Here is a 14,434-nt window from a genome sequence, read left to right on the forward strand (position 1 = left end):
ATTATAGACAAATATGTCCAGGTCGAAAAATCACATATTTTTACAAACCTCCAAATTTAGTATTTTTTTTATAAAGTTCAAATAGAAACAATATTTTGTGACGTCTTTTTAAGACGGTAAAGCTGTAAGAACTTGTAAATCTGTTTGTCTGGGTAAAGTCATAAACCACGAATAATGACATCAAAATATTGAATTCTTAAAACAGCACTTCCAAAATTACAAAATTACAAGTATTTAAGGGTAAATATAAATTAAGTAAACAATTTTGATAAAAACGTATGTGGATAAGTTACTAACAACAGATACATCCAAATGTCGCCCAAAGTTTTTTTTACCAGCGTTACCCCTTTCTTATAAACAAAAATGGACGATTTAAATTAATTTACACGAATTAACCTATATTTTACCAGCGCTATTACAAAAAGTGTTCTATTTTAATATATTTATCTTCGATTTCTTGATGAAGCAAACAATTCGCTTTTTTTAATTGTCCCATTGCACACGTTTTTTTTTCCATTAGTCGGCAATTTGGGACTCAGCATTTTGGACTATTCGGCAAACTGGGTATGCTACTGTTTTGCTACGCATGTAAATCGTCACGCATGCACATAGACTTCGACGTGCTTTGCTTCATATAACTGCAAGTTGAGGCATAATATCTTTTCAATACATACTAAATTCTTTTTTAAGTATGTTTATTGATTTACATTAATTTTTGTATGATCTATCAATTACCTTTTATGCCAGAAAGGGTAAATTTTGTTTTATGTCATTGAAATGTGTTTTAGCAGCCTTTTTAGATGTTAATAAAGAATTTTCTGTCTGTCTGTCTGTTAAAATTTTGGATTATTGTGCTATACTAGTTAAGCTCGCACAAAGATCAATTGAGTAATTAATTGTACAGCATGCAGTGTAGAATCAGGGTATTTTAATACCTGTAGTCCTGTAAACATACAATATCCCTCTGAGTCACTGTCACTTAGCTTCGTCACTAAAAATAGCATGGCTACTTCAGAGATTTATCGATTTAAGAGAGGAAATTCATTCTTAAAATTAAATGTTTTGATAAGAAAAAGGTGAACATTTTACAGAAATTTTACCCTATAATTCCCGGGTAGCGAGGATAGAGTGCTGTAATCAATCTAACCGGTTATATGATACCAAAGTAGTTGACGAGTTCCATGCGGAGGCTTTTTAGGATATTTGGGGGACCAGAATGTCTGTATCTATATAGTAGTATTGTACACTATTGTACTATTAAACAAATAAATACGAAACGTTCATGCATTCGATCTTAACTATTGATATGGACTTTTTGTTAAAAAAAACTACTTTAAATGTGACTTAAATACTACTTTAAAACCGATTATGATAATTACAAACAGTACAAAACTATCAACAGTGAACATTTTTCAATTGCTACCAGCAATACTGTTAAAGAATTTTCAAATGAGGAACGTTTTAAATACTAGGAGATTAATCTAATGTAGAAAGATACGGATATATCATATATTTAGATTAAAATATACCTTTTTTGTATATGCATTATAAGTGTATTTTAAATCCTGTATCTTTAACCCTATATCGCATACCCTATATCACACCTCTACGCAGAACACACTTGAACATGACATGTCAAAATCTGTATTGCATGTGATGTCAACCCTCGACCTATTTCACCCCGTGGTGATAATAATGTTTCAGATTCCGTAAATTATTTATAATTGGTTGGCGTAGTCATCCTGCTAGCTAACATTACCAGGATTAGTCCAGTTTTAATTGATCATAGTACTGTATACAGTTACTCTTTGGTGAACTTTATAGGACGGAATGGTAGGCCACGATTTAGTTTGAGGTTAACAGTACGATAAATTCCGCACAACTTGGGGGTATCATTGACATATAGAACGACCATAAACATTGACAAAAAGGTCACAGACATTGACATAGAGGCCATAGACATTGACATAGAGGCCACAGACATTGACAAAGAGACATTTACATAGTGGCCATAAACACTGACATGGAGCGGATATAATCATCGGCATAAAGGCCAGAGACATTTACATAAAAGCCATAGACAGTGGCATAGAGCAGCCTTTAACATAGGGCGTCCTCAAACATTGACATAAAGTTCATATATATATATATATATATATATATATTGACAGAGTGGCCATAGGCATTGACATAAAGCTGCCTGAAACTATAACATAATGCGACCCACGGTTATTGATAGCGGTTGACCGCTATCTCCGGTAACTTACAGCGGCTATTTTCTTATATTTTTTACTCATCTGACGATTGTTCTCTCATTTGATCGGAGTAATCCAGTAATTAGTTATAATGCAGCAGAGGGAAGGAGAAATATTCAGACCATGGTGTCAGTTGATTTGGAATCGTCATAAACTGATTGTTGATTTGAATAAAAAATAGTTACAAACTTCAAAATAAGCTAAATACTGGTGTTAGACTGCTGTCTGAAATAATGTTTAAAAGTTAACCCAAACACATGATTTCACTTAGGTGTACTTAGGGCAAAATATTTCCATTTTAGCTAATCATAGACTGATGAAAGCCAATATTAAAGGTTTTGTCCATCAGCCAAATCACAAATAGTATGGCAACTCTTAATCAATAGGGAAACATATTTATGGCGGTATAATGCCATAGCAGAGGTTCAAACAAATTGAAGAGGAGGTCAGCATGTTTATCTGTCGAAAGGTACTTATTACAAAATAAGATAAAAAAAAATAAATGGAAAGTAAAATAGAATAGAATTAAACTAAAATTAAAACGTGACAAATGATAAACCATGACGTTGGCGTATATGAGTAAATGAGCATTAGGTTACTATTCTTAAAATATAAATATAATAACCATGATATAAAAAAAATGTACAATAAATCGTATATCAGACCGAAGAACAGGTGGGGGCAGAAACACTGAAAAATGAGTGATGACCCTATCTTGCGGGTTTTAGAACGGCAAGGTTTGGAATACGAATTTAGATGGCGATTAATTCTACCTACTTGTGGACATACTCGTGAGCGCAATTTACATACAGTTTGCTTAGCTACAAATCATTTAAGTAATACGCAAAAATTTGAAATTGCTAGTGTTCTAAATCTTTTAAGAGCAACGTATGACCAGGAGGTGTTGGTGAGCTCGAAAGTAACGATTCAATAACAGCACAGCTTGAATTCTAGTTATTTGTCTCCCACTTGAAAACTCGACTCGTCCGTAGAAACTTAAAACTATAAGCATTATATGTCAACTGTGAAAGTCTAGTTATAAACTTAATGGTTAAGAGTTCTTTTATCCAATGGATTGATGTAATTCGAGCTATAAAATAAGGGTGTTTGTTTTATAGTTCCATACATCATTAAAAATATCTGTGAACTACATTTTAAATATATGATAAAACTTTTACTGTTTATTGAAATAGTGCTTCGTTCATTTTCTTTCAGAAATGTATTGACTTAAAAATAATTCTCATAACTCTTTTTGATGGTGTCTTTTATTTTTAAGTGTAAATACTTTTATTTATTATACATGTACAAGCGATGATACTTTTATTTTGTCTGTGTGTCTGCAATTCTCACTAAACTGGTTCCCCGGTTACCTCATTTGGAAAGATGCACACTATGACCTTATTGATTTGGGGCAAAATATGAAATATGACGTGTAAATGGGAATATACATACTTAAGATTCTATGAACGTTACATGAAATTCCATTCAGTGGTGACGGTGGAGATGTGGACAAGATTCATAAAAGGCAAGTCCATAAGTCCATAAGGAAACTTTAGAAAACCTCTAATAATTCAGATCCAAATCTAAAATAGAAGACGCATATCTTCAATGCTTAATAAATAGTTTGTGAAAGTTCCATTAGTTCCATTCAGAGCACCAGTTAATAGAAGGGTAGCCCTCTGTGTAACGGAAGTATGGACGAAAGGACGGACACATCATCACTATTTACCTCACACTTTACAAACGGGGTATAATGATAACATTCTGTACATTAGCTACTCGTGGACAAGCTTCTGATTGTGGTGAATATCGTATTATGATATAAGTGTTTGGTACAGGAAACATCACAATACATGGTTTTATAAGATAGTCTCTTACTTTGATGTAGTGGATTTTTATAAAGTATCTCAATTCTTAATCTCCACATAATTAGACTGACATTGTGAGGTCTTTCCGTTCCTATTGTCAACTACTTCTTTTCTCAACCAATTAAAACTACTTGCATTATAATTAAAAGCTAATTTACTCAGCAACTCTATAACAAAACCCAGTCAGTCCAGTTTTCCTACCTAACCACGACTCTATTTGCACATTAAGATTCAATATCCGCTCTACCAATAGTCAAATTGGGTACAATCTTCTTAGATAATGGTTCTAATTGTTAATATTGTAAATATCACAACTCAATTAAATCACAATAACAGGATTGTTATCTATAAAATAACTGCTAAATATAGAAAATGATATGTATTGTCGTGTACTGTAATTAAAATACGAAAGGTAGCTGTCAAAAAGATATAAAAATGTATAAACTTTTCACTATTTATATAAAAGATCTTCAAGATATTAAGGACACTACAGACACGCAGAGGTCTGCCTCTTATCTTGACCTTCATCTGGAAATTGACAACTATATACCTTTCCTTTCCTATACAGTAACAATCGAGCAGCTCCAGTATAGACAATTTTCGTCTCTTAACCAGAAACTGCGAAAATAACAGCATTTTTTAAAGGTAGGACTCGGAAACTAATACGAATGGAACAAGGATATGTTACCCACTTTACTGTTTACATTAAAGTGGATGTTTGAGGCCCTATGAAACTAGTTAATTACACTCGCGGGTTTCATACGTCTTTCCACAATCAAGTTATGATGGTATAATGTGTCTTTGTCGTTATATAATTTTATAGTTTGATGGATTTGTCATTGTTCTGTTACAGAGGCCTTCCAGGGCTTGCTTAAAGGTGTGTTTATACTCGTTGAAGACCTAATTGTGATCTCTGAGGTCTTTACGTTTTTTTTTATCTTAAGTTTTATGATGGTGCATTTGTTGCGTTAAACATACCCGTTCTATTTCCCATACATTAGTATGATTCATCACTCCGAAAGTTAAACGGTCATTACCATGAACCGACTGATTAACCGATATGGCGTATCCGTTTCCCCCGACTGACTAACCAATATGGCGTATCCGTTTCCCCCGACTGATTAACCGATATGGAGTATCCATGAACCGACTGACTAACCGATATGGAATATCCATTTACCGAATGAATAACCGATATGGAATATCCATGAACCGACTGATTAACCGATATGGAGTGTCCATGAACCGACTGACTAACCGATATGGAATATCCATTTACCGAATGAATAACCGATATGGAATATTCATGAACCGACTGATTAACCGATATGGAGTATCCATGAACCGACTTATTAACCAATATGGAGTATCCATCAACCAACTGACTAACCAATATGGAGTTTCTGTTTTCCCCTACTGACTAACCGATATGGCGAATTAGTTTCCCCGACTGACTGACCGATATGAAGTGTATGTTTCCAATATAACCTCAATTTGTTGTATAAATATTCCCCTAAAACAATCAATTATCGTATCTATCACATAAATCTGAATTGAGAAAACTATTTATTCTAATAAGAATTATCGACAAAAAAGTGTTTTCTCTACACATTATATTCCTTCTTTACAACTAAGTGATAATGACTAAGTATAGGATCATTTACCATTAACATAATACAAGTGAAATATTTACATGTAATTAACAGGTCAAATCATCCTAACAGATAACTTTTTAAGGATTGATCATCTGTGACATGTTTTGTCTACAATGCACGGTGTCTGTCTCTCAACCCGCACTACTGGGCCAAAAACACTATATAAGTTCTTTGCCCGGCATGTTGAGTGACTTCGTGGTCATTTTAGTTAAAATTAAATCTTCTTTTAATATTTATTGCAAATATAAAATTGACAATGTTTATTTAACACGATGTTATCATTTGTTGTATGGGATATAAAGGATTATCTGCGAAATCGTAGCTCTTGATTTTTTTGTGATTTTGCGATCTAACGTTTCAAAAATACAAAAAAATAGTTAGAGCCACGTTTCGCAGCTAATAAAGGATATACAGAAAATGTACTTATACGACTGATTTTGAATTTAATATTCTTTGAAAATCTGCATTCGTGTAGTCATAAAGATCTCTAAAGCGTGACCTTGGTCAAAGACATCAAGGTTAAAAACATTTAAATCCATTCGAAAGCCTTTTCTTTCAAAATAAAAGAGAAGATTTGACAAAATGTATTTTCTTCCGTGAATGATCTCTTTAATTCCAGTGTTTCTTGATATGTGGTCGCATTTTGCGGTTGTTGAAAACTTCTCATCATCTACAAATATAACACAAATCACTATATTACTTTCTGTAATGAGTCCTGTATATCCGCATTAAAACTGTGGGAAACAATTCTTTAGAATGGTCTGGACGTGTTATGGGAAACATTTCTGTAAATTTGTTTGGATAAGTAAGCGGACCATGCTTTAAAGTGGCTTAGGTACATTAAGGGAAACACTCCTTTAGAGTGGCTTGGGTATGTAAAAGGAATCATTAAGGGAAACTAGCCTTTAGAATGACTTGGGTATGTAAAGGGAAACATTCCTTTAAAGTGACTTGTGTATACGAAGGGAAATTGCCGTGGATATGTTAAGGGAAACATTCCTTTAGATTGCCGTGGATATGTCAAGGGAAACATTCCTTTAGATTGCCGTGGACATGTTAAGGAAACATTCCTTTAAATTGCCGTGGATATGTAAAGGGAAACATTCCTTTAGATTGTCGTGGACATGTTAAGGGAACATTCCTTTAGATTGCCGTGGATATGTAAAGGGAAACAAGCCTTTAGAGTGGCTTAGGTATATTAAGGGAAACATTCCCTAAGATTGTCGTAGAAATGTAAATGGAACATTGTTTTTGAGTGGTTTTGGTATGTAAATGAAAATAGTACTTTTTTAAACAGACCCTTTTCAAATCTATTTTTGTTAAAGGGAATAGAAACCCCAAAAGAGATTTACTCTAATTTAATAGTAAACATGCAAAAAATGTTTCTTTAATTTCAAAGCCTCACGAATTAGCCTTAATTAACTGAAAACACTAACACAGGAGGCTGACATATTTTCCCAGCATGCATCATGATTATGACGTATCTATCAAGTTATACTTTAGGTACCAGTATCGTATTGCACATCCCTGAGCGGGTGTACGTCTCAAAACATGGGTGCCATAAAAATATAGTGCATTTTCATTTTGCCTCTCTACAAACTAATGTTTTGTCAAAAGATATGAACAATGACTTATAGAATAGAGCAAAGATCACACTGTAAGATAAAGAACTTTTAAAAAGAAAATCTAACATAATATCATAAAAATGTTCCACTGAAAAGGTTGGTTTGGTGAGTGCAAAACGAAAGTGAAAGTAGGGAAAATGGCTATTTATAGTTCCAGACTATTTTTCTGTCCGATCTTCGTGGACTCACCCTATTTTCTTTGCGGGAAATTATTTTTTCACATGTCCTTAGGAACGCTACATAAGTGAAAGTTTTATTGAATCAATTTACATATTTTTTAAAAAATCCTAAAAATATGCACTTCACTATAGAAGTCTATGGGAAAATTAATACGATACTGAGACCTTTATCTTATCAGGTACGAGAACACAATTAATTCTCCTTGGTTGTACAAAAAAAAACGAATATAGTTCCGACTTTGTTAGTAGGTACCTTCCACATTTTTTCATATATTTACTGGAAACTTATTTGCAGAAGTTTTGCCTCTAATTGGTAGAAAATAGGTTAAAATTACATATGATTTTTTTTTCATTAATCAATTTTGACTAAAAGTTGTGATTTGGTTCAGTGGAAGAAGGTTAAAATTTAGGACTTTTAACTCAGTTCATTTGTCATGTTTACCCCATCTCCGGGTTATATGTATTAATTTCAGAAAATGATGGTAAAATTTTCTACAATTTATATATAAAATCCTGTGTGTACATATCTTAAGGCCAGATAAGTTTTATTCAGTTTGCGCCGGTGGAATTTTTTTTAATCTGCTCAAATGTGTATATTGAAATGCACTTGAAAATTAATTGTGGTCTCATGCCATCATGTGATCACACAAGAAAAAAATGTGTGTGAAGTAGAAAATATAATTCAAAACAATTGTATAATAAAAAATATCAAAACTTCAAATTGTTTTTTAAAATCAACATTAGGTGTAAAAAAATAAAAACTGAGAATTGAAAACGGTTTTTAAAAATTCAATATCATAATTTGAGACAGCACAGCAGGTCATCAGACAAAAATTAGATGTAATTAATATTACACTTCTATTGTATGTTTATAAAAGAAACAAAAATGAGAAAAAATAAAGATAAATAGTAAAAGTGTTTAATTTTCTCTTTGTTTTTATTGCATGAAATTTCAAGTTCAAGAATGTTAACCTCTTTAATTTGTAAAAAAAAGTCTTTCAAAATCTTTTTTTAATAACCTTTTGATTTTGTTTTCAATTCAATTGAATGATCTCTAAAATTAAGAGAAACTAAAATAATATGTGTTTCGCATGATTGAGTAATGTATGAAAAATATATAATATATCTGCAGTGTCAATGACTTAAATTTGAAAAAAAAAAAATATGAATATATGTCCTTTTTGTTCCATTATTATCTTATGTATATTCCATTTAACAGAAATGTAAACTTCACTCACAAGGGAAATAAATTTTCACAATCACTTATATCAAAAAGAAAACTATACTTGAGAAATTGGAAAATAAATGTGATTTTCTTCCGTCAGCCCGAAGAGCTCTACATTGATTCAAAGTTGTCGGGCGACTCTTTGTTAGAGTTATTGCTCTTGAAAGGCGAAAAATGAGGCTTTTTGCAGTATTTAGCCAATATTTTGAAAACTTTAATAGATAGAAAATAAACTTGATCCTCATGACAAGGTCTACTAAAGTCGTACTGGGTCAACGTTGTAGGACGACTCCTTGTTGGAGTTATTGTCCTTAACAGGGCGAAAAATGACGTTTTTTTTTTTGCAGTTTTCAGCCAATATCTTGAAAACTATGATAGATAAAACAAATTCAAATGATGAAATTATCCTTATGATTTTGGCCTTCAAAAGTCTAAATTGGGTTCAGTTGTCAGACGACACATACCAGGGCTAAGGCATATTTTTTTATTCATATACACCGACAAGTGTTAAAATGACCGATATCTCAGAAATTTGTGTAAAATACACTTGCTGTCAACTAATCTTATACAAGGTGTAATTGATATATATTTAGATAGAGAGTTTTTCGACGTACTAAAATTACGAAATTTGAACGCGCTTAATTACCATCTTGGTTTACAAATATTTAACGAAAATGTATAGCAATATTTAATCAGTTTGGTACACCCAAGCAAACAACCCCCAATTACATGTCCCAAATCATACAAATAAAAGCCCCAAACCCAAACAAAATAAATTAACGGAGTAAGAAGGGACAGAAGAAAGAAACTGTAAAGCAATATCGACATTCCGGGTAAAATCAAATCGTATCCTAGTCATTTGATATATATCTAGAAGAAAGCTTCGGAGTATGCAGTGTAAAAATTCAACAGTTTTTATGATCACATGGCACTGGTTGTAGGTCCATAAACACAAACACCGTTCGTTTTGATTTGCCACAAATGTCCTCATCGAAGTACTGACAAAATGACAGCCGCGGTTTCCTTAACAATAAATCCCGCATGGGAAGAATTGGGATTGATATTTCTTATCAGTGAACGATTCCGTAGTCTTCCGTATATCAATGTTGGGAGGCACGACACCAGCGATGCAAGCTCTGAATTCGGACATATGGAGTTTCCTTATGTGTCGCAGTTCAAACTATATGAGTTCAAAAATGACCTATATTGTAATTTAAACAACAATGTCTAAGAACAAGACTCATGATCAAGTTTTTTTCTGTTTTTTTTTCTTATTGTGTTTATGTTAGTGATTGACGGCATCTTTTTTCCTGTTCTTTTCATCCCTGTATGTGAATATACTTCGATTTGTTTAATGTTACGGAAAAAATGAACAAATTTGGAGGAAATAAAGATAACCAATCAATCAGACATAACTTTCTGTAGGTTTAAACTGATCTGGATCTGGCATATCAAGTCTTTTGTTTGTGCATGTGTGTAACGTATAATCAGTTTCCTAATGTTTTAACAAGGGACTCAGTTTTAAAAAAGGGGAGGATTGTTATCATGCCAAAGTACTTTAACCCCGCCGTACCTTGTTTGTGCCTGTCAGGAATTTCTGACCTCTGTATGACTTGCTCCGTTTTCACTTTCAGTTTACTGTGTTACTAGAGTATATAGAGGCAACTATTTCGCTGTACCTGTGTATAATGTTTTTTTTGGGGGGGAGGAGGGGGGCGAGCTGCAGCCTTCCCAGTGGTGTTAGGGTTTCTAGGTCGATCACCGAAGACCCATGGGTGGCCTTGAGCTGACGTTTTTCATATTTTTTACATATTCACCATTTTCCTTCTCCTGATATCATCGACAAGAGTCTAATTAAGTAAAACATCGCGTCCTAGAATTTGTCTCCTTAAATATCAAATATATAATAGAATAAAAATTATATTGTATCGGATTTAGTTTTCTTAGTACCTCGAATTGAAATGTACAAATAAAATGATTACACTACATAGGATGTGTAGGGAAATTGTTTTAAAAAACGGCAGGTATTTCATTTAAGTCAATAAACTTTACCGTGCCATTAAAAAGCTTCATAAAATTTACCAGCATGAAATTCGGACGATAATGAAACTCTGTTATTGCGATTTTGCAGATCAGAAACATAATCAAGTATACGTCTCAAGGACATCTGACATGCCCAGTTCAACTTTCCACAAATTGTTTTATACTCGCACGTTTACACCTTTCAAAAGACAATGGCAAATCATGAAATTCAGACGGTTTATTTCTGGCATACTTAATGTCAAATCACGATTATCAATAGTAATACCTAAACAGTCTCTGAGTCTACCTTGGATTAGTTAACATGAGAATCTATAGAATCAAACATTGAAATAGAAAAAATAAAAAAATCATTTAAATAAGCAATACATGTTACATAATACGCACAGACATTGGGCTCCGAGAATGGTCACTTAGAAGTACTTGTAAGGACTGTCATCGCCTGTAAAAGTCCATTTTAAGCCTGTGAAATCGTGGTAGACTGAACTGTGACACTGGGCAGACTTGTATGCACTTTTAAGATCGATTTGATCAAGTTTATTGTGTGCCGCATATCCATAAAAAATCGAAAGATCTTGTGGAGACAATCAGTTCAAGACTATTATCAGAATATGATAGCAATAAAAACTATAATTTTGCAACACTGTATACTTCTATTCCCCATACTCAGTTAAAATCCCGACTTAAAACATTATACATCATTGTTTTTCAAAACAAAAGATGGTACACTTAGATACAAATATATAGTTCTTGGTAGAGATTCCTCGTACTTTGTAAGAAATAATTCCAAATCATCTCCCAGATATACAGAGGAAGATGTTTACAAAATGCTGGAATTTTTAATCGACAACAATTTATAGCTGATCTGATCCGAAAGAAAGAACATCGTTTAGCTAGATCCTTTAATTTCAGTTTCCGCTATATAGATGACTTATCATCTTTAAACATTCCTAATTTCGGGGATTTGATACATCGCATCTACCCCAAAGAACTTGAGATAAAGGATACTACAGACATTGTGAAGTCAGCCTCATATCTTGACCTAGACTTAGAAATCAATGGTAAAGAAAAACTATTGACCAAACTTTACGACAAACGTGATGACTTCTCATTCAGAATTATCAACTTTCCTTTCATCTGTGGCAACATCCCTTCAGCACCTGCGTATGGAGTGTTCATATCACAACTCATACGTTATGCCAGAGCTTGCCGAAACTACGCAGACCTTTTGTATCGCGCCAGAATTCTAACATATAGGCTTCTGGAACAGGGTTATGTTGTTACAAGATAGAAGTCATCACTACAGAAGTTTTATGGTCGTCATCATGAACTCGTGAATCGTGATGGTATATCCATCTGCGCCATGAAAACTGATTTATTCAACTTGTCATGGTTTCCCTTTTCTCGTTTGTCTACCCCGCATTTGACTTTTTATGAGCAACTCGGCGGGTGTTTCTAGAAAAGCAGAGGACGCTTACCTTACCGGTGCACCTGGTCCATGCTTCCAGTTTGTAGTGGAGTGCGAGTTGCTCATTTGCTTTTGTTACTTTGTTTGTATGATTTTAGTTACTTCATGTTCTTTGTTGTGTATGTCTGTTCTCCATGGTCTTTGTCCCTGTATTACATTCTTTTGATTACCGCTATAACCTTGATTATTCCTAAAACGAATCCCACCATCAGGGTTTGGAACAGTCCAAGTGAACTAACAATACTTGGAATCTTATCGGTAACAGCATAAAATCCTAAAGCAGTATCCATTTGTTATTACTGCATTTGACGGTATTCTTTGTCATACAACAAAACTGAATAACAAATATTGTGGGCTGTTAGACGGAAAATGTCAGCTGTATAATTAAGGTAACCATTCGTGCCCGTTAATCGTTTTTGTTGACTATAGGTCCTGCATTATGCTTGCATATCCCCTACTTCACCTCCTTAAGTAAAAGTCTGATTCATGCCAAATACAGGATAAAGTCTGAAACACTTTTTGCTCTTTCTCGGTATCTCACCTGTATTTCCAGGACATCGCGGATGCATGAAAGTTCCGTTAGCCCTCTTCCTTTTTCGATCTCTGTCGTAAATGCGGCTTTCGCATTTCTTAATTGTTTTCAAGCTCCTGCATCTCCAAATCTTGCACATTTTCAGCTTTTGGTCTTGTGGAAGCTTCCCTTTTATCGGTTTCATTGGCTGATTGTTCTTGCACATTGCCAGAATCCGTTCCACTGACTGCTTTACGTGGTAGACCTTCGATATTGCTGGAGAACCCACTCCCGAAGGCCCCGAAAGCATGGCTTGTATTTCAAAACGGGGCTGGACGCTAGGGAGTTAATGTGAATCCCATAAATTTCAAACATAGGTTCATAAAACAATTTACAAATAATCCAAAAAGACGTGCTTTATAAAGCTTCTTCTGCAAATAGTTAATTGCTTTACATTTGCAATGGTATTTTGTGTGTTTCTTCCTGTTTCTTACATTCGTGTTATGTTATTTACACATTTTTACTCTATGTACTACGTTCCAGTTATACACATTGAGACTGAGCATTTTAAATTCAATATTGAATAGATCGGACCCACAATTTAAGAACTCGAAAAAGGGGGACCAAAAATTTATTTGATTCATGTACTGAATCAATTTATATTTTACGCCTCAAATAATCGTCAAATTACAAAAAGTATTGATAAGATATAAGGGAAGAACCGTTTCCGGCTTCAAACGCATCTACACACAAGATTGTTGTAGTAAATTGCTAAAATTAAACTCTTACTTAAATTTACCATTCGGATTACGAATGACAATCAATTTATCTATCTCACATGGCATCGTAGCACTGTGCCAGTTTGCGTTATATTCATGTTCGTTGTCGGTTTACATAAATGAATACAGAACTCCCTGACATCTTGCATTATTGAAAAACAAACCACTAGTTTGCCTTTTAAGTTTTTAAATTTTCAAGATACATTCATTTTAGCGAACTCCAAGTCGAAACAGTTTGTCAAATTTCAAACTTGAGCTACAATCGTTGAAATAAGTCTCTCATCTACCTGCAAAATTCTATGTTTACTTTGTCATCTCCTTCTTAATTCACGATCGATAATCGTACTAAAATCTTTTAAGATTCAGATCGGTGTACAGTTTGTTTTCAACCTATCAGTTTTCAGTTCGTTTGTTTCGTTTGATTAGGCGACTTTTTTTGCCACGGATGAGTATATAATAGCCTGGAACTCCTTCCTTTATCGGAAATCGATCCTGATATTTTTGAAATAACGGTAACGGGTATCTTTATGTTTGTATTTGAACGGAGTATGTCAATGGCATTATTTTCCCGCGGCGGTTTGAATTTTAACGGAGTATATCAATGGCACTATTTCCTCGCGGCGGTGTAAGAGACAGTTGCAGATTGAAGGAAGGGACTATTGATATCGAAATATTGACATTGATAGGGAATTTATCCTGATTTGCACTTTACGAACTATCAAATAATTTGAGAACAACGTAAAGCCTTCAACGGTAAGGTATAAAAAAACTTAAGCTCCCGTTAAAATACCTCGGATACCCTTAACACCGTGTAGTAGACCACATACTA

The 14,434-nt window shown here is 33.8% G+C and overlaps 1 long non-coding RNA gene across 1 annotated transcript in view; it reads left to right on the top strand.

Moving 5' to 3' along the window:
* LOC148623441 (uncharacterized) overlaps positions 1 to 14,434 on the top strand; it is a 28,209-nt gene that overhangs the window by 2,381 nt on the left and 11,394 nt on the right. The gene's annotated exons all lie outside the window — the stretch shown is intronic.

This window comes from Perna viridis, chromosome 2, assembly GCF_037379345.1.
Source record: "Perna viridis isolate PV_CMFRI_1.1 ecotype Kerala chromosome 2, ASM3737934v1, whole genome shotgun sequence".
NCBI classification, from domain to species: domain Eukaryota; kingdom Metazoa; phylum Mollusca; class Bivalvia; order Mytilida; family Mytilidae; genus Perna; species Perna viridis.